Here is a 23,901-nt window from a genome sequence, read left to right as displayed (position 1 = left end):
TTAGGGCTTTTCATCGCTACTATTTTTCCTCTTCCCGAAAATTAAAAAAAAACAAAAAAAAAATCAGAAAATTACAAAAATGTCCACCCTAAATTCACTAATAATTCCCAATGGCAATCCCACGTTTCTAATTTCAAAAAGTTACTCTTTCAGCTCATTCAATTCACTTTAGAAGCCACTTTCAACGTGGCAAAAATTTGGTTCCGTCAAAAATTAATCCGTAAAATTCTTCAAAAAATATTTAAAAAGATATTTTTTTTGTTTTCTTTTCCTCCTTGAATATTATTTCGACTGAATACAAATCTTTTAACTTTAAATTGTCCAGCAGACATGTTTTTGGATATTTCACAAATAGTATGGAAATGACTCTTCTTTGGATGTTTCATAGCAAGTTTCAACATGGTGCGGGATTACATAGCCCAAATCCTTTTTTTTCAGATTAATTGCTCACATGATTCACAATTATACGACATTTCATTTATAAGCGCCTTTAAAAACTCTCAAGGACACCTTACACTCACAGGATAAGTTTTTCCGCGGGTGAGCAGCGGCAGCCAGACGATTTAAATTCGCTGCAACTGTATAGCATGCGTAACTTAAGTTTGCGCTTGCAACTCAAAAAAAAAAAAACATGACTGATGGTGGCTTTTATCTTGAAAAATCTGAGACAGTCGTACCTCAAGGCACGGTTGCAGATGATCTTCCATCTATCCAATTTCCAATCAAGCCTATGGTATCGTCCTGCCAGCATTCTCTCTTCCCAAGATACATTGTGCTGCATGAGTTGACCCGGTGACTGCAACAGCTTCTTGCCGAGCACATGAAAGCTGGACGGCACTCTGCTGCCCTTCACTGAGCCCAGTGTGCAGTCAGCGGTCTAGCGGAGAAACGTCTGTGCCCTCCATGAAAGAGCTTCATCGCAGCCATGATCGCATATGCACAGAGAAGCAGAAAGCTACGCAATGTTTCTCTGCGTGAAATGCTATTTTTTTCAGCGTGTCTAGACATCGTTTCACATTTGCAAAATGTACAAACTTATTGTCCGGTCTTGCAAGTAAAAAGCGAGGCTTATACTAAGCCATCTGTATCCAATCACAACCACAGACAAGTGTGGTTTCAACACATACAAAGACACACTAGCTTGAAAATACTATATATGCAGCAAGTCAAGCAAATGCAATCTCAGCCACAATATTTTATTTTTTGAAGAAAGAAGGAAACTGTTGGCCAGCAGCAATGCTCCCTTCCAAGATTTCGCTGTTATCAAGCCTCTTTTTTATGTGGGGATTTGTGGCTCATCATAGTGGCTGAGTGTGCGATTCATGCAGTCGGTTAATTAATGAAATGAGCCTCGAGGTTTGAGTCTATGAAAGTTCATCATCCTCTGAGGCGTCTGGAGTGGAAATTAAACTTTTTTTTGTTTAATTTGTTGAATTACTGAAATTAAAACCCTCTGAATGGTATTAGTTACAATAAATGTGCCAGTATTTTGAATCACTGCCTCATTACTTTAGATTGTTTGGTTTCGCTTCAATGACAGATCGTTCTCATCACAAGTTTAGATGGGCTTTTATCATCATTACCAAAGAAATTATTTTCTTATTTGGAGCTTTGGCTGTCACTGGTGTTCAGGAACAAAGACAATCGAAGTGATCCTTGCAGTAATTTAAAAAGGGGCAGACAAGTGACGTACAAACATCCAGCATGGAATACAAACATAAACACAGTTTTATTGAACTCAAAAAGATGAGCAATATAATGAAGATGATCCCTTTTTCGAAGCAAACCTGACATTTCACAAAGTTACAAACGTTTCTTTTATATTTCAATGCCAGCTGCCACTTCTGGTTTTTGTCTGAAATTGATTAATCCCGCGAACATCAGCTTCTTTGTTCTATTTATTGTCTTCATTTATTTTACAGAAATCAAAACAAGCATCATTGTGCACTATAACTGCCAAGCTATGGTGCACGTCAGGTTCAAAATCTGCAAGAAAATGACAGTTACTTGCCTAAATGGCCATTCTATGCCCAAATCAAACAAGAGCCCGTGGATCCACCAAATAACGGGCTCATCACGAGGGCCGTGCAATCAACTGCTGGAAAAGAACAATTTAGGTCTGGCTCACAAACTCCACTTTGGCATGTGAAAGGAATTTGGAGCCACCTCCTCAACAAACGCTCACACGCACACACACGCACACACACACAAACACACACACACACACACACGCACACACGCGCGCGCGCACACACACACACGCACACATTCATTTTTGTTTTTATCTTCCGCAACAAATTTCTCAGCCAGTTTTAGTAAAAATTGGAGCGCCACATCAGAAAGAAACCCATTTGCTTGGATATTGTGTCCATATTTATGGAACTTAAGAAGTCGAGGGATGCAGGTGCAAAATCATGCGTTGGTCCAAAATCTGCAAAATGGATAATCTTGAGCCATTTTTTTCTACCTTGCCTTCCCCTTGTCCCCTCCCTGCATCCTGGAAATCCTGCAATACCTAATCTAATAGCTATTTTTTTATCTCCACCGCTTTCTCTCAGATTTCACTTACCTCCCTGTCATTAAGGTGTGGTTTGTCTCACACGTGCAAACATTATTTGTCCATTAACTCCTTTACAAGACTGATATCTTTAGTTTGCCAGATATAAATTGGAATAAAACAACAAAAACAACAACACCCACCTTCTCAATGTGAATCGAATGCCCCTTCCTTTTGGCATTTGTCCCCTTTCAGTTTGAAAGTGGAGAGGGGAAGGAATGCTCCTCAGTCTTTGCAACATATACAAAAATAAAATGAAATAAAAAAATAAGTAGACTTCCAACTATTCGACCAACCGAGTCTGAAATCGATTTTACAGTGCAAATGAGTAGACTAATGCTTGGCGGACTGGCGGGAGGAGTGAGGAGCAGGTGGCGTCAACTGACTGTCAAGATAGATTCTGTCATAAAAGTAAAAGACCTTCGAGGCAAAGTAAGCTTGATCAACATGTGCAACAATCCATTGTTCAACACAGTTATTGAATCAAAGTGCATACATCAGGGGTGTCCAAAGTCGGTCCTCGAGGGCCGCCGTCCTGCCTGTTTTCCAGCTCTCCCAGGAGCAACGCACCTGATTCAAATCATCAGGACCATTTTGATCCTGCTTCAGAGCTGGCTGATGAGCTGATCATTTGAATCAGGTGTGTTGCTCCTGGGAGAGCTGGAAAACAGGCAGGACGGCGGCCCTCGAGGACCGACTTTGGACACCACTGGCATTCATCGATGAAAAGGTTTCTTCAGCCGTCATCTGTACTTCTTTGAAGGTGTCGGACGTTTCGCTTCTTATCCAAGATGCTTCTTCAGCGAACTAAAGTCTTACTTATATATATCCCTACTGTCCAGACGTGGCAGTGCCGGACTCTGCTATGATAGGTCCCTGCTCTCAGGTTGGGGGGAGCAGAGGACTACTCCCTACGGCTCCACTGATTGCCCCATTTGCTCTGGTATCACATCATCAGGATAACAAATCAATTTGGATCGTTGGTACAACAGTCTGCTTAAGCAACATAGGATTAGTTATGCTGATGAGGTAATACCAGAGCAAATCAGGCCAGTCGTCAGTGAGGACAATAGAAGCAATCAGGGGAGCCGCATGGAGTAGTCCTCTGCTCCCCCCAACCTGAGAGCAGGGACCTATCATAGCAGAGTCCGGCACCGCCACGTCTGGACAGTAGGGATATATATAGGGCCGAAACTATCAGTAAGACTTTAGTTCGCTGAAGAAGCATCTTGGATAAGAAGCGAAACATCCGACACTTTCAAAGAAGTACAGATGAAGAAACCTTTTCATCGATGGACCACTCCTGTACGACTGAGAGCTTACACAGACGCAAAGTGCAGACACTGAAGCGCAGTAATGCAAATGCTTCCAGACCAATGGCACGTTTGAGGATGTCCACATGTTTGCAGATCAACCTACGAAAGTGTATTTTCTTCCCCAGTCACAGCAAGCTCCTCGACAAAGATGACCTTCCGCTGAGTTTGCAGTCCAAGCACGTCAACGGAGATGTGAAGCAAGTAATTTTTTTGCGATATCCCAATGTGTTTGCATCTTCTGTTGATAAAAGGCGAGATAATGTGACAAAATATAATTTAGTTGTATCTGTGCACAAAACCCACAAAACTGTGTTGTTTTAGCAGCAGGCGATTCAGATCGCTTTGACAATTTTGCAATGACCACAGTCCCAACGTGCACTTGAAAAGTCTTGTAAGCATGTCAGTGCGACATACGCCTCCTCTTTCAAAGCAAATGTAAATTCGCAGAGGGATGAGCTAAGTTCAATTCTGGAGGGGGCCACAATTTTTCTTCAGTGCTCCTGGGGAGTCAAATATGTACACAAGGTAATTTCCATAACAGATGTATGACAAAAAAATGCTATCTTCAATAATGAGAATATGTGCAGATATGCAAAGTGCATGGTTGGTTTTGCTCGTTTGCCATTTAGTGGTGATTTGTGGTATTACAATTTAAAACTTTGTCTGACTAACACGCTTGAGTGGTCACTTAGGTAATCATCCTTCTTCAAATCCCCCCAAATTATTTTAAGTAATGTACTCCAAAAAAACAAATTTTCACATACAGTATTTCAAGACAAATCTGAATGATAAAAATACATTGCCAAAAAGCACAAATATGCAAATATATAAATTGAAAATATGCAAGAGTTGAGGGTAGTTTTATGTTGAATTTTGAGTCTTGGTAGAAGTGATTTATATAAAAATTCTTTATGTATTTTATTTTTTTTATGAAGGAAGCCTAGTTAGCACATCGGACTCACAGTACAGAGGTCCAGAGTTCCATTCTGGGTTTGGGATCTCCTGTGTGGGATTTACATTTCCCGCTGTGCCTGTGTTTACTCCAGGGACTCAATTTTCTTCCCACGTTCCATTAACAGGCACAGCAGGCTAATGGAATATTCTAAATTGTCCGTAGGTGTGAGAGTGAACACGAATGGTCGATGTGGCTGCAATTGGCTGACAACCCAGTTTAGGGTACACCCCGCAGACGACCCGAAGAAAAACTGGGATCGGCTCCAGCTCCGAGTGAGGTTGAGCAGTTTGGATTTTTTGTGGGGAAGGAGCAAAAAAATAATATTTGCTTCTTGTTCAGCAGTTTGTGGGTTTTTTTTGTGATAACAAACTGCATATTTTATGATGTGCATTGAACAATGTATGCTAAAAAATGCAATTTATTATTTGCATGAATACAAGTATTTTGTCCATATTCAAAAAAATTTTTTTTCACACATCTGGTCAGGGCATGCATGGCCACCGCCCCTCCTCTGCAGTAGCACTGATGGAAAATCGTGGCCCTACCCAGCATTCCAGTTGCCCCATCTGCGACCTAAAGGGTGTGCGAAAAGGTTGCCACTATGATGGAACTTGTGATGCATGGGCTAGCTATATTTTGTGGATTGAAATAACATGAAGGCCAGCAGGTTATTACCTGGTGGGATTCTGCCAATGGCGACGGCATTGCCATTGTATAATGACAGCAGATTAATTCAGACACAAAAGGAGGTCAGCAGTTGTTCTCTAGGCAGGCAAAAGAGGCCCTGAGGTGTGAGGCACAAATGTCTGCGTCTGGCTTGCAAGCAATAAGAGGTCCGACCTTATCTGGCTCATAATTGAGAAGGGACATCCCATGATAAAAGGAAAGTCATACCTGTTTAATGGTCAGCACATAAAACAGAATTTCCCCCATTTCCTCATTCACCAATAAGACCTTGAAATAATAATACAATACTTGATCAATGGAAAAACTTTCCACACCTAGTATTACCTTTAATAATTTCATAAAGCTACTTTTCACTGCATTTTAATGTCTCCAAATCTTTACTTTGTCCATGTGGTTAAATGTTGCCAACTGGACATTCCATCACGGTGAATTGTACTTGTGTGCATCCAACCTCCGTCAGTACTTCTCCACCACTATGTCAAGTGGATTTTGATGTGTCATAGTCCGTTTGTGTCAGGCGTCAACACACTTTGCCATTGACGTTGCTTGTGATGTACAGTAATGATGATGGAATTCAGGAGCAGAAGGCATTTTTTGTTCAATGCAGAAGGATCATTTATGATTAGCTTTCATTTCCTGAAAAAAAAATTCAACGCATGACTTCATCAAGAATCCCCCCCGTTCCAGAATGCTTTTGTTACAAACAGACGTAACAAGAGCAGCTCAGTGATTTCACAAAGAAAACTGCATTTAAAAAAAAATAATTAGCATACAGCTAAAACAGCAACAGTACATGGTTTAGCGTGTTCTCCTCACCTTTGACATCAAAAGGGTTTGGTGTCTTTCTGTGATTTATTTTTCATTAATTTCATATCAACACCTCAGAACATTTCAGGTTTCCGAGCCGTGGTCTAGGATAATCACTCTGTGTACTACATTGATATCTAAAAGACACTTTTTTTTGTGTGCAGTGCTAAACACGTATAAGCCTGCTCAACATTGGGCATTTCTTGTCTCACATGAAAGATAGACAATCAGCCGTTGTATCTCCCAAATGTTGCTCTCACAGATCACAGCGTGACAGGGACAAAGATGAAAGAGGTAGCTGATTATGTGTCCAAAGAGAAACTTGGGGGCAGTGGGATATGGGGCAGTGTCTGACGATTGGCGAGACACACTAAAATGACACTACTTTCACAGTGTCCACAAAATCTAGTCCCAACATTAGCGCTGAACAAAGGGGAATTGAAGGGATGCAGTTTCAACCTTGGGCGAAATTAGAGGTGCGACATAATGTTAACACTAATGCTGTATGCAAACTTGGATTGACATGTGTTTCTTTGTAACACTGGCATACCAACATGGCATCTTTTCTCCCAGCTATAAATGCGATCATTTCCCTAATCCTCCTTTTATTCATTTTATTTTCAACGGACCGAAATAGCACAATGACAAGCGCTATATTTTGGCTCACCATCGCCATGGCAACAAAATGAGAAGGATACAATAATGCTGTATTGAGAGTGTGAAATGTCATGTTCCACTGCACAATTGGAACATTCATTAAATTAATGAGTTGACCGCATGGCATACAAAAACATTTACGTTTAGATTCCGGTGGAATTAATTACATTCAAATTGCCATGGCAATGACATATAATGCAACTTTCTCATCACAAATGCTGTAAGTTAAAAAAAAGCTTTATTTTGGCCAGTCGGATTCATATTTTAAATGTAGGAATATTGTTTTTTTAATCATGTATAAATAACTTCTGTAAGTTTACATTCCATTTAATGAAATGTGAAAAAACTGAAATGATAGATTTTGTTTAGATGATTTGATTTAAGATTTTCTGATTCATATTTATGTCACTCTTGCTTGGTAGGGTGATGTTTTTCATGTTCATTTGATTGTCAAATGTGCAACATACAGCCCAGATGAAATTTCTATCCTTTCTTTTTCGCTTTCCTCGGGTGAGAGATTTTTGACTATCGCAAACAGTTGCAAAGATGTTCGCTCGACATTTAAGAGTTTTAATAGTTGCAAACAGTTTTTCTGCATTTTGCAACAAGAAATAGTTGTTGCAGATTAGTTTTTATCTTCCTCATTTACAGTATGTCCGTATGCAGTTGTTTATGTGTTGCTACTCCCCGGCAGCTAAGACATGCACATTAAATGAGTAGCATAATGAATTCAGTATGTTGAACAGACGGTTTGATTCTCCACACTGTATGACTGCATGTTTTCAAAACAGTCGCACATTAGTTTACGGATTAAAATCATGTTAAAACTTCACCAGAGGTGTGAAAAAAAGTGCTTCAATTTATTTCAATGGACAAATCCGATATTTTGATGTCGCAAGAATGCTCAACGAACAAATTAAAGTCATTAGTTGAGGCACAACTACGTATCAGAAACGGCAAACATTGTAAGGTGTGAAAAAGGCTTATTGACAGCATTAGCTGTTTCACAAATGCTAGGAGTCAAAATTCTAGAGTGTTTTTTTTGTATTTGTTTGTTTGAAAACTATTCCCTGTTTCATGTAGCATAACGAACAGAGGGTTAGATTCCAGGTGGCCGTATGCTACCATTGATGCCAGTGATGAGAAAATAACAAATTAATTTGCCGAATCTTCTTCATTCAGCCTCTGCAACTGAATCCAAAAGTATGATGGGCAAAAAGTGTGATAGAAAATGACTGGGTTCAGCACCCTCTCTCTTCTCTGATCTATAAATTACAGTCGCACAATTTTGATTCACTTAGCAACTGTGCTGACTCTGCCCACTGTGCACCCCCCTCCCCCACCCCTCAAACCTCTGTCGACCCAATCAAGACTTTCATCCTCATTGTGCAATGATATTACACCTGTGTAAGCTCTCAGTCGTACAGGAGTGGTCCATCGATGAGAAGGTTTCTTCAGCCGTCATCTGTACAATTTTGAAGGTTTCGGACCTTTCGCCTTCTATCCAAGAGGCTTCGTCAGCGAACTAAAGTCTGACTGGTCGTATCGGCCCTATTTATATATCCCTAATGTCCAGGCATGGCGGCGCCGGACACAGCTATGATAGGTCACTACTCTCAGGTTGGGGGGAGGAGAGGACCCATCCCTGTGGCCCCACTGATTGTTCCTACATTCCTGACTAACGACTGGCCTATTTCCCCCACTCCCACCGGTATCACCTCATCAGCATAACGAATGTTGCCTCACCTGTTTTGCCTAAGCAGGCTATTGTATGAACGATCCAAATTGAACCTCACCCCACCAGACCGGTTTAAAGAAGGATTTTGTTATTTTATAAGAATCGCTTCTTTTACCCCCCTTTCAAACCATCTATGTTCTTTCGCTAAGATTTTAACCTCATTGTCGTCAAATGAGTGGTTGCTAGCTTTTAGGTGCAAAAGTACTGCCGATTGAGGCCCACTTGTATTATCCCTGCGATGTTGATAAAGTCTTTTTTTGAGTATTTGTTGAGTCTCCCCAATGTACTGCTCTTTACAATTTTCATTCTTACAATGTATGGAATAAACTACATTACTTTGTTTTTCATTTGGTACCCTATCTTTTGGATGCACTAATTTTTGCCTTAACGTGTTTATCGGTTTGAAATAAGTTGGCATTTTATGTTGACAAAGGACTCTTTGTAATTTTTCAGAAACTCCTGCAATGTACGGTACTGCTACTCCTCTCCTTTTTGTATCTTGAGAATTATTGGTTTCATTCCCTATTCTTTCTTTCTGACATTTGTTGAATGACCACTGAGGGTACCCACAGTTAGTGAGTGCTCTCCTGATATGTTTTGACTCCTTTTCTCTACATTCAGTGCTAGTTGGTATTAGTTTAGCCCTATGCTGGAGGGTTCTGATAACTCCTAGTTTGTGTTGTAAAGGGTGGTTAGAGTCAAAAAGTAAGTATTGGTCAGTGTGCGTAGCCTTCCTAAAGACTTCTGTTTTTAGCGCTCTGTCCTCTTTTATAATTACTTTACAATCCAAGAAGGCGAGTTGGTTCTCTTTAATGTCCTCACAAGTAAATTTAATGTTAATGTCTACAGAGTTGAGGTGATCTATGAGGGATTGAATTTCTTGTTTTTTAATTATGACAAAAGTATCGTCCACATATCTAAACCAGTATCTAGGTTTTGTCCTCGGGAAGGATGTGAGGGCCTGTTTCTCCATCTCTTCCATGTAAAGATTAGCCACTATGGGTGAAACTGGTGAGCCCATAGCACAACCATGAATTTGTTTATAAGATTTCTCCCGAAATTGAAAATACGTAGTATTAAGGCAGATTTCCAATAATTGGCAGATGTGATCCGGTTTAAGTTTTGGTCAGACTTTAGTTCGCTGACGAAACCTCTTGGATAGGAGGCGAAACGTCCGAAACCTTTAAAATTGTACAGATGACGGCTGAAGAAACCTTCTCATCAATGATATTACACTTCAACCTCTTTGGTTTCTTTTTGTAATAACATCATGTGTGCCGCGATCTCTTGGTCGCGCTCCGGGCAGAAGCCACCACAAACTGTCCATCCGACAGTTGGTGGTGGCAAAAATATCACTCAAACACCTCTGTTCTCTGACATCACCAACACTGTGAAGGATTCAAATGAAAGCAAACTTTAAAGAAAGTGCAGTTCATTTTGGTATTGGACCAACAGTTCAGTTCATATCTGTGTCTGGTTGTGGGTCTCTGGGCATTTATCCGAGCCCAATGAATGAATAATTTACAACCATTATAGAGACAAATGAGTTTCAGTCACTTTGAAAAATCTGAACAATACAAGCAATATTGGATATGAGAAAGTTCTGCGGCATTGGTATGCAATTTTAAAAAGTTTGTATTGATTGTTCTCTGTTTTTACACTTGACAATGTTGCATTTGAAGTTGCTTGCCAACCCGTGCCCATAAATCACGTATGAAATACATGCACCTGAGTGGCTGACTGTTGCAAATAAGCGACTGAGAGATGGTAGACTTTGAAGTTACGCTCCACACTTATTTATACAGCTGAGTGCAGCTGAATGTTGCAATTCATATTTAGGGAAACATCTGTCACTGTGCTCATATGCCAGCGCTCATGCATATGCTGATGGATGACATCAATGTGCGTGTGTATGTGCGCGTGTATGTGTTCTGCAAGACATACAATTTTCAAGTTTCAAGAAGCGAAACATTTTTCCTCCCATCCTAGCTTGTACAGTAGACTGTCAGACACACCAATATGTCAAGTTGCACAATGGCTCTTGTGTAAATTATATTAGCTTCACTTTGCTGCATGAAACAAACAAACAAACAAATGAACAAAAACTAACAAATAAACAAACAAAACCAATGAATAAAAAAACAAAACAAAAAAAAGCTACTAAAAAAACAAACAAAACTAATGAATAAACAAACACACAAATAAATAAACAAACAAACTAACAAACAAAGCAGCTCCGGTTTAAGTCAGGTTCCACACCATCGCAAATTACCATGATAATGAATGTGGAAAAACAGACCCTAAGACAGTAAACTGTCTTAGGTTCTTCATGAAGGTACCATTTTGATTTTGTTTGTGTTTTGGCACTCATCACACTGAGCCGGTCTGCCGAATGGAATGACACTATTGAAAAAAAAAAAAAAAAAAGCAAAAAACAGCATACACAAATGTTAATATCCTCAAGTTGTATAATTGTCACTGCTGCAACTCAAAAGAAAACATATCCCCCAGTACTACAATTAGCATATTCATTATTTAACTGGGGAACAGCTGGCTAATTGGCAAATGAAGTGCTTTCAATAATGTTCACACAAGAAGCAGGATTTGATTAAGCTGAATCTAGGGAAGTGTACCAGAAGTACTGATTGTACAGTAAATTCCTGAAAAATGAGAACATTTAGACAAAAGTGTCAGCCTACCGCTGTTTATGTCATCCATGTTGCTATTTGGCGAGCATGCAAATGAAGGGACTCGCTGTCGACACAACCACGATAATTTATGGACCAACCAGTGCTACAAAGTCACCAAGAAGACAACAAGCCTAGTAAAAACCAGCCCAGATAGTTGTAATAGAACGCTCAAGGCAAGTGAGTCATGTCTAAATTAGAAAGGAAGGGCAGACTGTAAAACGGTCCCACAATTTCCATCTCTGCTCGTATTTATTAATCACTCCCTCTCGAGCCATTTATTGGGTTTTGTCTGATCCTGTTCACGCATATTAAACATTTGATATGTTTGTGGCTTTTCCCCGCAGTACGACAGCTTTCCTTCCAATTGCAGCCCCACTGAGAGATCACACATCCATACGTGCCTTTGAATAGGCACCGAGCACCATCTCAAACGTCCATCTGTCCATATTTGATGCCTTCACTTGTGATCTGCGAAAAAATATTTCCAGGGAGGATGGGAAAGGCGCGCGCAGAGTGAAGGATGTCACTACAAATCAAGTGGCAAATAAGGGTTTCATACATGGATGTATTGCACCTCGTGGGTCTAGTTTGCCTCGCTCCCCACCAGCCGTTAACCCTACCTGTACTAATTGGTCCTGTGAAAAACAATTAAACTCAGACATTTTCATGAATTTACAACCTTGCCAACAGGGTGACTAGACAGGGTATATAAATGTGGACGTTGGTCACCTTCCTTAACATGCATAGTGGAACTAACTTCAATTTCACACGTTAATTGACAACATCCTCCATGGTGTCAATTGTGCCAATGATTGTCTTCCATAAATGAGGGTTTGAAAAAAAAATAAAGAACCTCTGCATATTGTACCTGAAATAATGTGCTTGAAAGGCGATGGAATGCATTCCATAGTGGTGAGACGGCCAGGGGGCACATAGAGGTGAAGGGAGGATGAGGATCTGAGGGGCCGAGAGGGAACGGAGATTTGAAGCAGGTCAGACAGATAGGGAGAGGCAAGGTTATGGACGGCTTTGAATGTAAACAGAAGTATTTTGAATTAAATCTGATGTTTAACGGGGAGCCAGTGGAGCGGCTGGAGGACCAGGGTGATGTGGTGAATGGAGGGGGTTTTAGTGATGATACATTTTGGACTGGAAGAATGTTGGACTAGTTGGAGTTTATGGATAAATTTCTGATTGACACCGAAGAGAAGTGAGTTACAATAATCGATGCGGGAGGTGACGAGACTGTGGATAAGGATAGCAGCGGAGTGAGGGGTGAGCGAGGGACGGAGACGATTGATATTACGGAGGAGGAAATATGCATGTTATTTATATGGGAGTTAAAAAATAGCGAGTTATTGAGGGTGACACCCAGGCTCTTGACCGGAAGGGAGGGGGACACAGTAGACGTGTCAATGGTCAGAGAGAAACTGTTTGCTTTTTGTAGGGTGGATTTGGAGGAATTCTTGGATTTGGTGATTATGTCTGAGATTAGAGATGGATGGGGGAGTTCAAAAGCGGATAGCAGTTGGCAAGGAGTTGAAAGGTTGGGAGAGGGGGGTCAGACAGATAGGGAGAGGCAAGGTTATGGACGGCTTTCAATGTAAACAGAAGTATTTAACGGGGAGCCAGTGGAGCTGCTGGAGGACCAGGGTGATGTGGTGAATGGAGGGGGTTGGTGCTGATGGATTTTGTTGACCTTTTCGCTAAAAAACATAAGCAGAACATTACAGGTATCAGATGAATAAAAGTGTGAGGGGAGAGATAGGAGGTTGTATGATTTTGTTAAAGAGGGAAAAGAGGACCCGTGTGTTTCCAGAATTTGAGTCAATGAGTCCAGGTAAGTATTGCGATTTTGCGCGTGAGATAGAGTCCTTGTAAAGGGTGAGGTGAGCTGTGTACATGTCCTTGTGAGTAGTGAGACCGGTCTTCCTGTAAAGTCTTTCCAGTTGCCGAATTTTAGTCTTGATGGAGCGGTGATGGGCGGTGAACCAGGGGACGGACCGGGTGAATTGGACAGACCGGGACTTTACAGGCGCAAGGGCGTTGAGGGTGTTCGTGAGGTCCGCGTTGTACCGGGAAACAAGTTCATCAGGGGAGGAGTTGTAGTCCGGAGTCAGGGTGGCAATCATCTCGGCGAGGGTGGCAGTGTTGATTTCCTTGATGTTGCGATACGTGATGATGTGGGGTGACTTGGGGAGAGAGGGTGATGGAAACGTTGAATGAAACCAGGAAATGGTCTGTTATAGGAAGTTAATTTGCTGTGCAATTCGTTGGGGAGAAACCAGAAATGCAAATGAGGTCTAGGGTGTGGCCTTTTATGTGGGTGGGGAAATCCGAGAATTGATGCAGACCAAAGCTGTCAAGTGAGGAAGTGAAGTCTTTGGTGAGGGGAAGAGTGGAATTGTCCATGTGAATGTTGAAGTCCCCAAGAATTATTACATTTGGTGACAGAGCGGAGAGATGTGTGAGGACATCAGAGAATTCTTTTAGAAAGTCACAATGTGGTGATACACGAGTTAATACAACTAATGTATGTATGTATGTATGTATGTATGTATGTATGTATGTATGTATGTATGTATGTATGTATGTATGTATGTATGTATGTATGTAAGTATGTATACACAATAAATGAGTGTTTTTCATGGGTTTTGTTTTTTTTACTTCAAGATGGTGCCGCGAGAGTGGCTGCCTTTTCAGCAGCCCTGTATTTTGTTTTTCTACTTCTTTCATTCCTTTCATCTTCCTCTCATAACTGTGCTGCTCTGAAATGTACATTTCTCCACTGTGAGACTAAAAAAGTAAAGGTAAATCAAATCCATAATGTAAAAATCAAAAGATTAAAGAATAAGAACGATAGTCATTGTCTCTTTACCATTTTTTTGCCTTCTTTTTATTTATGTTGTCGGCTTTTAACAATGCTTCGAAAATGTCCAAGCAAATGTCAAGATTGTGAGTGATTGCCCGACTGGTGATTTTTTTTCTTCTGGGTGATTCATTGACTTCAGTGTGTGTATTTGTTTTGCCTGGGCATATGCAGGACTGTTTGAGGCACATATCTCTCTAGTATCAACAAATAAATGCATTATAGTAGATCCAATCTGTCCCTTTATGCTGAATTGGACGATAGGTAGATCAGATATGTCAGTTTATGCTTTAGTAGAATGCGTAGATATCTGTTTTTTTTTTCCCCATGTTTGTATGGCCTTCAATGAAGCCAACATAGTTAAAGAAAGCAGAATACCCAAAGGAATTTCAGGGCTCAATGCAATCAATTATACACTTCGATTTTTTCCCCATTGGCTAGAGCAAAGTCCATAAAACATACTTGGTCAGAGAAGAACTTTAAGAGCCATGAAATCAACCCCATCAACACATTGAGGATGAGCTAGACAGAGGATGCAAGCCAGGCCCTAAAATCGAACATCACTGCTGTCCTTCCGAATCATCGATAAAACGTACCATCCTCTCAACAGAGGTGCCGGTTGCTTGACATCAAAACAACTGTGATAAACTGCTGCAACAAAACTATAGCTTCACTGGTAAATGACACAAGGACTCAAATTTTAGCTTTCCATTTAGTTCTGGCTCTGTGTTAATGAGCTGCATTTTCACCATCACTATCAAAGCGGCCTGATTAATTATTCATACTGAGTGTGCTATTCTGCCATGGTTGCCTGCAGCTCTTCTTCCCTCACTTTTTTGTTTTACATTTCTGTAAACATGCATCTACTAAATGCATTATCTCAGCTAAATTTCAGCTGCTATTTCTACACTGTCGCACATGACCTCGTCTGTGGTGGGAGAGGAGCAATTCCCCCTGCTGTCTAAGACCAAAACGTCACTTCTGGAGAGCACAAACACAACTGTAAACCATAAAAAATGACCAATTGAGTTACATACTAGCAGTGCAAAAAGCTTATACAGACACCCATGAGTTCCACTATGTGGCTACACAATCTGATGGGATGCAATCATGCAATTTAAGGAATCTGAGGTTTCAGCTTTGAGAGGATAAAACAGTCACATAATTTCATTTGATCTATTTCTCATCACTCAATCTCATAATTTACTTCCATTTCTTTAATTAATTTTATATTACTTAATGTTTAAAAACACTTGAGCGGTGTTTGTTCAATTAATAGATTGTTGAAAGTGTTGATGAAAACTCAGCATTGCCATCTTGGGAGGTAGAAATGTAATGCGACTAGTACATGAGCAGACTTTTCTGATTTCCTCTTGATTGCAGAACAACCCTCCCTTCCTCTTTGCACCACCCGTGTCTCTTTAAGATGACTTTTGTTACCATAGAAACTGGGTTGATTCCAACGTATTCCGGTCTCACAGCAGCCTAGTTGAGAATCTCCGCAAAAGACAATTCTTCTTCTAACATGAGAACTTGGAAGTTCTCTCAACGCAGAGAAACATCCATCACCTGCTGGCAGCTTCAGATGAATTACAGGCTTGACAACATGTACTTTGTTATGAATCAATAGCTTACTTTTGACTAGAAATTTCCTTCCAGTGGTGGTATCAACACTGATTTCAGTGTCACATATCAATGGAAGTTAGAATATACTTTCAGTCTGGTGAATTTGGAAGCTGCAATGAAAATCACCGCTTAACATGGGGCAGCGGGGAAATGGATACTCGTCTATTAATCAAGCTCAAGCTGGAAATCAATAGCATTAGACGCATGGTTCCTCATGAAATGGGTCTTTATGCTAATGTGCACACTAAAGGCTGACATGTTGATTCGTTTATGATGTGTATTAGTTATTCCAAGAAAATGGATGAAGGATCTCACTTAATTAGCATTCTTATTTCATTCCGTGGCCTGCATCCTATTGGTACAGGCTTGCCATGAAAATGCAGCAAATAGGAAGTACGCCCAGTGAATTCAGTTCTTGATAGAGACGAAATGCAGACGTCCTGAAAACCCTGCCTGCAGCCTCGCAGGTGCTGGTCGTTTTAATCAGTGACACTTAAAAGAACTCCCGTCACGACCATCCGGTGTCGGTTCATTGTTTGTTGCATGCTTTGTCTGCAACCGCATGCATTGTATGCTGTGCATGTGTTTGTTTAACCTCGGCGGACCATTACACTTGGTTTTCTTTTGATACTTTGTATTTTCTTCTGTTCAGATCATTTTGATGTTTTACATTTTGTTCCGGCTGACTGTTTTATACAATATATATATATATATATATATATATATATATATATATATATATATATATATATATATATATATATATATATATATATATATATATATATATATATATATATATATATATAAAATCCTCGTCTCACCCACCATGGGTGGTGTCTGTCCCCATTTCAGCTCGGGTCCTCTACCAGAGGCCAGGAAGCTTGAGGGTTCTGCGCAGTATCCGTGCTGTTCCCAGCACTGCGCTTTTCTGGACCGAGATATCCGATGTTGTTCCCGGGATCTGTTGCAACCACTCGTCGAGTTTGGGGGTCACTGCCCCGAGTGCTCCAACCACCACAGGCACGACTGTCACCTTTACCTTCCAGGCTCTCTCCAGCTCCTCTCTGAGCCCTTGGTATTTCTCGATTTTCTCATGTTCCTTCTTTCTGATGTTCCCATCACTCGGGACCGCTACATCCACGACAACGGCTTTCCTTTCCCCTTTATCTATGACCACGATATCTGGTTGGTTGGCCATTACCATCTTGTCAGTCTGTATCTGGAAGTCCCACAGGATTTTTGCTCGGTCATTCTCCACCACCTTGGGAGGTGTTTCCCATTTTGACCTTGGGGTTTCCAGTCCATACTGCGCACAGATGTTTCGGTAGACTATGCCAGCCACCTGGTTATGGCGCTCCATGTAGGCTTTCCCTGCCAGCATCTTACACCCTGCAGTTACGTGTTGGATTGTCTCAGGTGCCTCTTTGCACAACCTACACCTTGGGTCTTGTCTGGTGTGGTATATCCCTGCCTCTATGGCTCTGGTGTTCAGGGCCTGCTCTTGGGCAGCCAGGATGAGTGCCTCTGTGCTGTCCTTTAGGCCAGCCCTCTCTAGCCACTGATAGGACTTCTTGAGATCAGCCACTTCTGCTATGGTTCGGTGGTACATCCCGTGTAGGGGCTTTTCCTCCCATGATTGTCCCTCTTCCAGCACCTCATCCTCTGTTCCCCATTGACTGAGACATTCTCTGAGTACATCATCCGTTGGAGCCTTCTCTTTGATGTATTCATGGAGCTTGGATGTTTCATCCTGGACAGTGGCTCTCACACTCACTAGTCCCCGGCCTCCTTCCTTACGGCTTGTGTACAGTCTCAGGGTGCTGGACTTGGGATGGAACCCTCCGTGCATGGTGAGGAGTTTTCGGGTCTTAACATCCGTGGTCTGAATCTCTTCCTTTGGCCACCTTATTATTCCTGCAGGGTATCTGATCACTGGCAGGGCATAGCTGTTTATTGCCCGGGTCTTGTTCTTGCCATTGAGCTGGCTTCTGAGGACTTGCCTCACCCGCTGGAGGTATTTGGTCGTAGTCGCTTTCCTTGTTGCTAATTCGAGGTTGCCATTGGCCTGTGGTATACCGAGGTACTTGTAGCTGTTTTCAATGTCTGCTATTGTTCCTTCACGGAGTGAGACCCCTTCAGTGTGAACTACCTTGCCCCTCTTAGTCACCATCCGACTACATTTCTCCAGCCCGAATGACATTCCGATATCACTGCTGTAGATCCTGGTTGTGTGGATCAGGGAGTCTATGTCCCTTTCGCTCTTAGCATACAGCTTGATGTCATCCATGTAGAGGAGGTGACTGATCGTAGCTCCATTTCTGAGGCGGTATCCATAGCCTGTCTTGGCGATTATCTGGCTCAGGGGGTTCAGTCCTATGCAGAACAGCAGTGGGGAGAGTGCATCACCTTGGTATATGCCACATTTGATGGACACTTGCGTTAGTGGCTTGCCATTGGCTTCAAGTGTGGTTTTCCACATCCTCATCGAGTTTGCAACGAAGGCTCTCAGGGTCCTGTTGACCTTATACAACTCCAAGCATTCATTGATCCATGTGTGTGGCATCGAGTCATATGCTTTCTTGTAATCAATCCAGGCTGTGCACAGGTTGGTATGTCGGGACCTGCAGTCTTGAGCGACTGTTCTGTCAACCAGCAGCTGATGTTTGGCACCTCTAGTATCTCTACTAATGCCTTTCTGTGCTTTGCTCATGTATTGATCCATGTGTCCACTTATCTTAGCCGCAATCCTTTCACCTATCCTTTCACTCCCACCCCAACCCCATCCCTCTTCAATTGCTGCTGTGGACTGCAAATTTCCCCATTGCGGGACGAATAAAGGTATTCTGATTCTGATTCTGATTCTGATGATGCCTGACATGAGCTTCCATGTTGTGGAGAGACTGGTTATTGGCCGATAGTTGAAAGGAACTGCACCCTTTGAGGAATCCTTCATGATCAGGATTGTTCGCCCTTCGGTTAGCCATCCTGGGTGAGTCCCATCCATCAGCAGCTGGTTCATTTGTGCTGCTAGGCGCTCGTGGAGAGCTGTGAGTTTCTTTAGCCAGTAGGTGTGGACCATATCCGGGCCTGGTGCCGTCCAGTTTTTCATACCTGAGACTCTTCCTTGTATATCTGCCGCTGTGATGGTAACTGGGTTCTGTTCAGGGATGTTGCTGTGCTCCTCTTTCAGAGTCACCAGCCATTGTGCACTGCTGTTATGTGCGACCTCCTTCTCCCATATGCCTTTCCAGTATCTTTCAGTTTCCAGCCTTGGAGGGTCTGCTCTGCTGTTAGAACCCTGCCACTGAGCGTACACTTTCGCAGGTTGTGTTGCGAACAGCCTGTTTATTCTTCTGGCCTCATTCTCTTTCGTGTACCTCTTTAGGCGACTGGCCAAGGCCTGGAGCCTTTGTTTGGCAGGTTCGAGTGCTTCAGGTATGGTTATCTGCATGTATATATATATATATATATATATATCATTTATGAAAAAATATATATATATATATATATATATATATATATATATATATATATATATCATTCATTTATGAAAATGTCACTAAACGGCTGTATTCCAGTTGGCAAATGGACTCCAATTAAAAATATATAAACCAAAACATTATGAAACTCAAGCCAAGTCATTTGCAAATGTTTCACTTTCATTCCCTTTATAATTGTCAAGTGGTGACTGCCTCACACCACCATCATGCTGTATTTCGATACCATATAATCTTATATTTTCACTTGCAGTGCAAAGGCTGATGATTTATACTCTTTCACTAAATTTGAAAATTAGCTTCTGGCACCTTTAACAGCAAAACAAATCAATATCATTCTGGTCAATCTTTCACAAATTTAATTTGAAACGCTGGTCCAAAGTAGTCCATGGGCTTTTTGCTCAAATACTTGGTAACCCAGGTTATTAAACCATTAACCCAATTTAGTATTGCAAGTACAGTATTATCCTGAGGAGGGTCAATGGGGGTTGCTGTAGCCTATAGCCTATACCAGCTTCTTCAGATGGAAAGCTGGAAAGCAGACCCCCCTGAACTGGACACCAGCCCGGAACAAGAATATATCAAATAAATCTTGGTTAAAAAATATTTTTATAAAATCATTCCTGTGATATGGTAAAATTCTATTGACACCTATTAACCCTCATTTAAGTAGGTGAAATTACTCATTTATATTCAGACAACTTAGACATACCATCAATCTGACTACTTTGATCAACACACACTGCACATATGAAGGTCTGACAGGGAAGGTTTCACAAACCCGTCGCAGTCTACAAATGTTAGCTTGCATTAGGAATGTTTACACAGATGGACTCGGAACACTCCTGCCAATTAACATTGGAGGAAGTGGACAGAGGGCGGGGCCACTCGGGCGCAGCAGTGATGGATCACGCGGGACTATATGAGCACATATTTCCAATATTCTGCCCTTTTTAGCTTCAGAGCTGACCCTCATCCAGTCAGCAACCTGCACCTCTAACACAGACTTCTCATTACGGCGCCAGACCTTGGACAGGTCCACCATGCACACAGCAACCTGCCCCACAAGGCTCATTACCAACAGCGCTGCACTGATAACACTGACCGGTTGGATAGTCTTGATGCCCAGGCTCAATAGAAGTGCAATGGGAAGGAATCAATTCGAGCCTTGTGGCCTCAATAAATCTGCTGAAGCAAACTACGACTCATGCCTAGCGTGATAGCAAGAATTTATTGTAGTGGAGTAGTTTTATGCCCCTGTCTGATGTGGGCATGAGAGCAGTTGTAAACACTGGGCTCCAAAACTAGAGGCACATCCAGATAACAGAGCCGTTGGTTGGCAGGTTATCTAGGCCAGTGTTTTTCAACCTTTTTCAAGCCAAGGCACATTTCTTCCGTTGAAATTATCTCGGGGCACACCCCCAGCTGAAAATGTGGGGAACAAAGTATTAACTGTTAATGTATGTTTTTTTCACATTTTTTATTATATTATAAATAATTAACAATTAAAAGCCACAGCATACACAAAACACATAATGTGCAACACAATATGACAGGTCCTAACATATTGCTAATAACAATTAAATAAAAAAAAAATATATATATATATAACAATATGTCATATTGATAATATAAGTTTTTTTTTAAACGTTGAAGAATGATGTTATATTATAACATAGGAATCCGTCGTTATAAGCTCTCAGTCGTACAGGAGTGGTCCATCGATGAGAAGGTTTCTTCAGCCGTCACCTCTACAAATTTGAAGGTTTCGGACGTTTCGCCTCCTATCCAAGAGGCTTCGTCAGCGAACTAAAGTCTGACTGGTCGTATCGGCCCTATTTATATATCCCTAATGTCCAGCCACGGTGGCGCCGGACACAGTTCTGATAGGTCCCTACTCTCAGGTTGGGGGGAGCAGAGGACCACTCCCTGTGGCCCCACTGATTGTTCCTACATTCCTGACTAACGACTGGCCTATTTGCCGTGGGAGTGGGCCGATACGACCAGTCAGACTTTAGTTCGCTGATGAAGCCTCTTGGATAGGAGGCGAAACGTCCGAAACCTTCAAATTTGTACAGATGACGGCTGAAGAAACCTTCTCATCGATATAACATAGGATTGAACTAAACACAAAGAAAAAAGTATTTTATAATCTTTCATATTTATATTTACTCAGTGTGAAACCTGGGCCTATTTGGACGAACAGAGAGCTGATATCCTGGCCGAGATGGATGACAGACACACACAAAGCTCTTCCTCCACAGCTCTCAGTCTTTCTCTGTCTTTTGTTTTTACTGCACTCAGGCTTGAAAAGCTCACCTCACACAGATATGTTGTGGAAAATGGGAGCAATGTCAAAATAGCTTTGTTAGCCAGCATGGAGAACTCCTTGGCAGCTGCCAACCAAAAACTGTCCAAAGGTAGATCAGCAAAGGTTAGCTTGAGGCCACGATCTTGTCTCAGTTCAGTTAGTTCCTCCTGCTCCTGTAAAGACATGTTTATTCCAACAGCTGATGCTGAGCTGAATGGTGGCAGAAGAGAAATAAAATGACATCTTCTCCTCAAGAGTTTTCAGATGTTTCACTATTAACTCACACAGTGCAGTAGTATTGACATCTTGCCATTTATTGGTGAGTGGGAACATTTCAAGATTGCCCCTTTCCACATGTTGCTGCCAGAGGTGCACCTTTGAACGAAAACCATTTATTTTATCTGAACTTGTAAGCAGATTTTCATTTCATGAAAATTGCCTCTTTCCCCGTTTGTTCACGCAGGCGAACAAAGTATTCCACATTTTTAATTTGGACTGAGGGGTGTTTCGTTTGGAGATGGCGTTTAAGCTTACTTGGGACCATAGCGCTGTTGGAGAGCTTTTCACCACAGACCAAGCACAATGGAGTCGGTGCCGCTGCATCTCCGGTAAAAATAAATCCAAATAAAACATAGCTTTCGTTGTATTGGCTCGCGCCAGAAACCTTGCTCGACATCACTGTCTTTGCTTTTTTTTTACCTCCATCCATACTAGGGCCTTCATTTGGGTCCGGGTTTTGTCCAGGGTCCACTTCTGAGTCAGCATTTTTCCTCTTCAAAAACCTCTCCATCCCTTTCACCGTCGTCCCGCTAACCACAATCTGCACTTGCCGCGCTATCCATGCGTCACTAATTCGCTTGTCTCAAAGCGAATTAGTGACGCACAACTACCCGCTGTTGCCACCTGCTGGTATTGAAGAGTACTACGTGTTTACTCTGCCAGGCGCTAGATAGCACAGGCACAGCTCTTTTTTTCCTTTCGGCTTTTCCCTTCAAGGGGTCGCCACAGCAAATTAATTTCCCGCGGCACACCTGACAATATCTCACACTGGTTGAAAAACACTGATCTAGGCTGAAGGTGGGGTGATGTACCGCATGTCCGGCAAACACAGCAGACTGTCCAACAGGACACCCCTCCCCCCATCCCCACCCTCACTTATATTTTCCCAAGAGTCCTCCTACCGTTGCTGATCTGATCTGCTGTTGAAATAAAAGATGATGTGCAGTAAACACTGAAAAGTGTGCAGATGTCTGGGATGGATTCGGCGCACCACGATGTCTAGCCTCTGAGCACCCCGTCGTAAACACAGATAGTGGAATCAAGATAAAATCACGCTGACCTTCAAAACTTCAAAAACACACACGCTTGTTTGTCATATAAAGCAAAGGGTTTGCTCCAAGTGCCGCTGAACAACACCCTGCTGAATACTTGGACAAAGTGCTTGCATACGAAGCCACTTTCTTTCTTTTAATCTTCCTTTTTAGGATGCACCAAGGGCTCTCCGTCGGGTTGCAGTGAGGGGATGACGGTGGAGTTTTCTCCCTTTATACCAATAACAACCAAAGCTTCCATTGTATTTTCTTTGGTGTGTGGCCTGCACGGTGTCTTACATGAGAACTGGTTTACTGCAAAAGGCTTTTTTTTCATACACAAGGGCAGGTAATGTGCTTCAGACCATCTCATCTCAGCTAGCAGTGAGCAGCAAAGTGAAAAGCTAGCAGTGAGCGGCAAAGGGCTATTTGTGAGCCTGCAGTAAAAATGTTTTGGTTCAAGACAACAGGAGAAACAATTTGGTCAGAGATACAGTGGAGGATAATTCAGGACAAACTTGGGCAGAGAGATGACATTTGACCGTGAAAACAATTTTAATATTCCTATAAACTTAGTGAAATGATAACGACGGGGGTCGCGAGGGGCGTGCTGGAGTCTATCCCAACTGCAAATATGTGGGGTATACACTGAACTCCTTGCCAGCCCATCGGGCCCAAATAGACCTTCCAATTCCCCCTGTGAGGTGGCCGTGCTGACCAGTTGACCCTCGTGCCGCTCTTGTAAACAATACAATTCCCTTTAACTATGCTGAACACCTTGACTGAGATTTATGGCATGGAGTATATAAACTCACATCATTTGGAAGACTATCTGAAGGCACCGTGTACATTCTCGCACATTAATCGCAGGCTTAGCC

The 23,901-nt window shown here is 42.0% G+C and overlaps 1 protein-coding gene and 1 long non-coding RNA gene across 5 annotated transcripts in view; both read right to left on the bottom strand.

Moving 5' to 3' along the window:
- The window catches only part of ncam2a (neural cell adhesion molecule 2a), a 260,785-nt gene that overhangs the window by 107,926 nt on the left and 128,958 nt on the right, over positions 1–23,901 (bottom strand). The gene's annotated exons all lie outside the window — the stretch shown is intronic.
- LOC148903230 (uncharacterized) lies at positions 21,698–22,508 on the bottom strand. The gene is made up of 3 exons (XR_016114794.1): positions 22,413–22,508; positions 22,248–22,316; positions 21,698–22,088 (listed from the first exon to the last, which is right to left on the bottom strand). It is a non-coding gene; the product is annotated as an uncharacterized LOC148903230 (long non-coding RNA).

The sequence above is a fragment of the Hippocampus bargibanti genome, linkage group LG01 (genome assembly GCF_051943395.1).
Source record: "Hippocampus bargibanti isolate YZ-2025 linkage group LG01, ASM5194339v1, whole genome shotgun sequence".
Classification (NCBI taxonomy): Eukaryota; Metazoa; Chordata; class Actinopteri; order Syngnathiformes; family Syngnathidae; genus Hippocampus; species Hippocampus bargibanti.
Note: the sequence above shows the minus strand (reverse complement) of the source record. Positions and strands in the feature narration are given on the sequence as shown.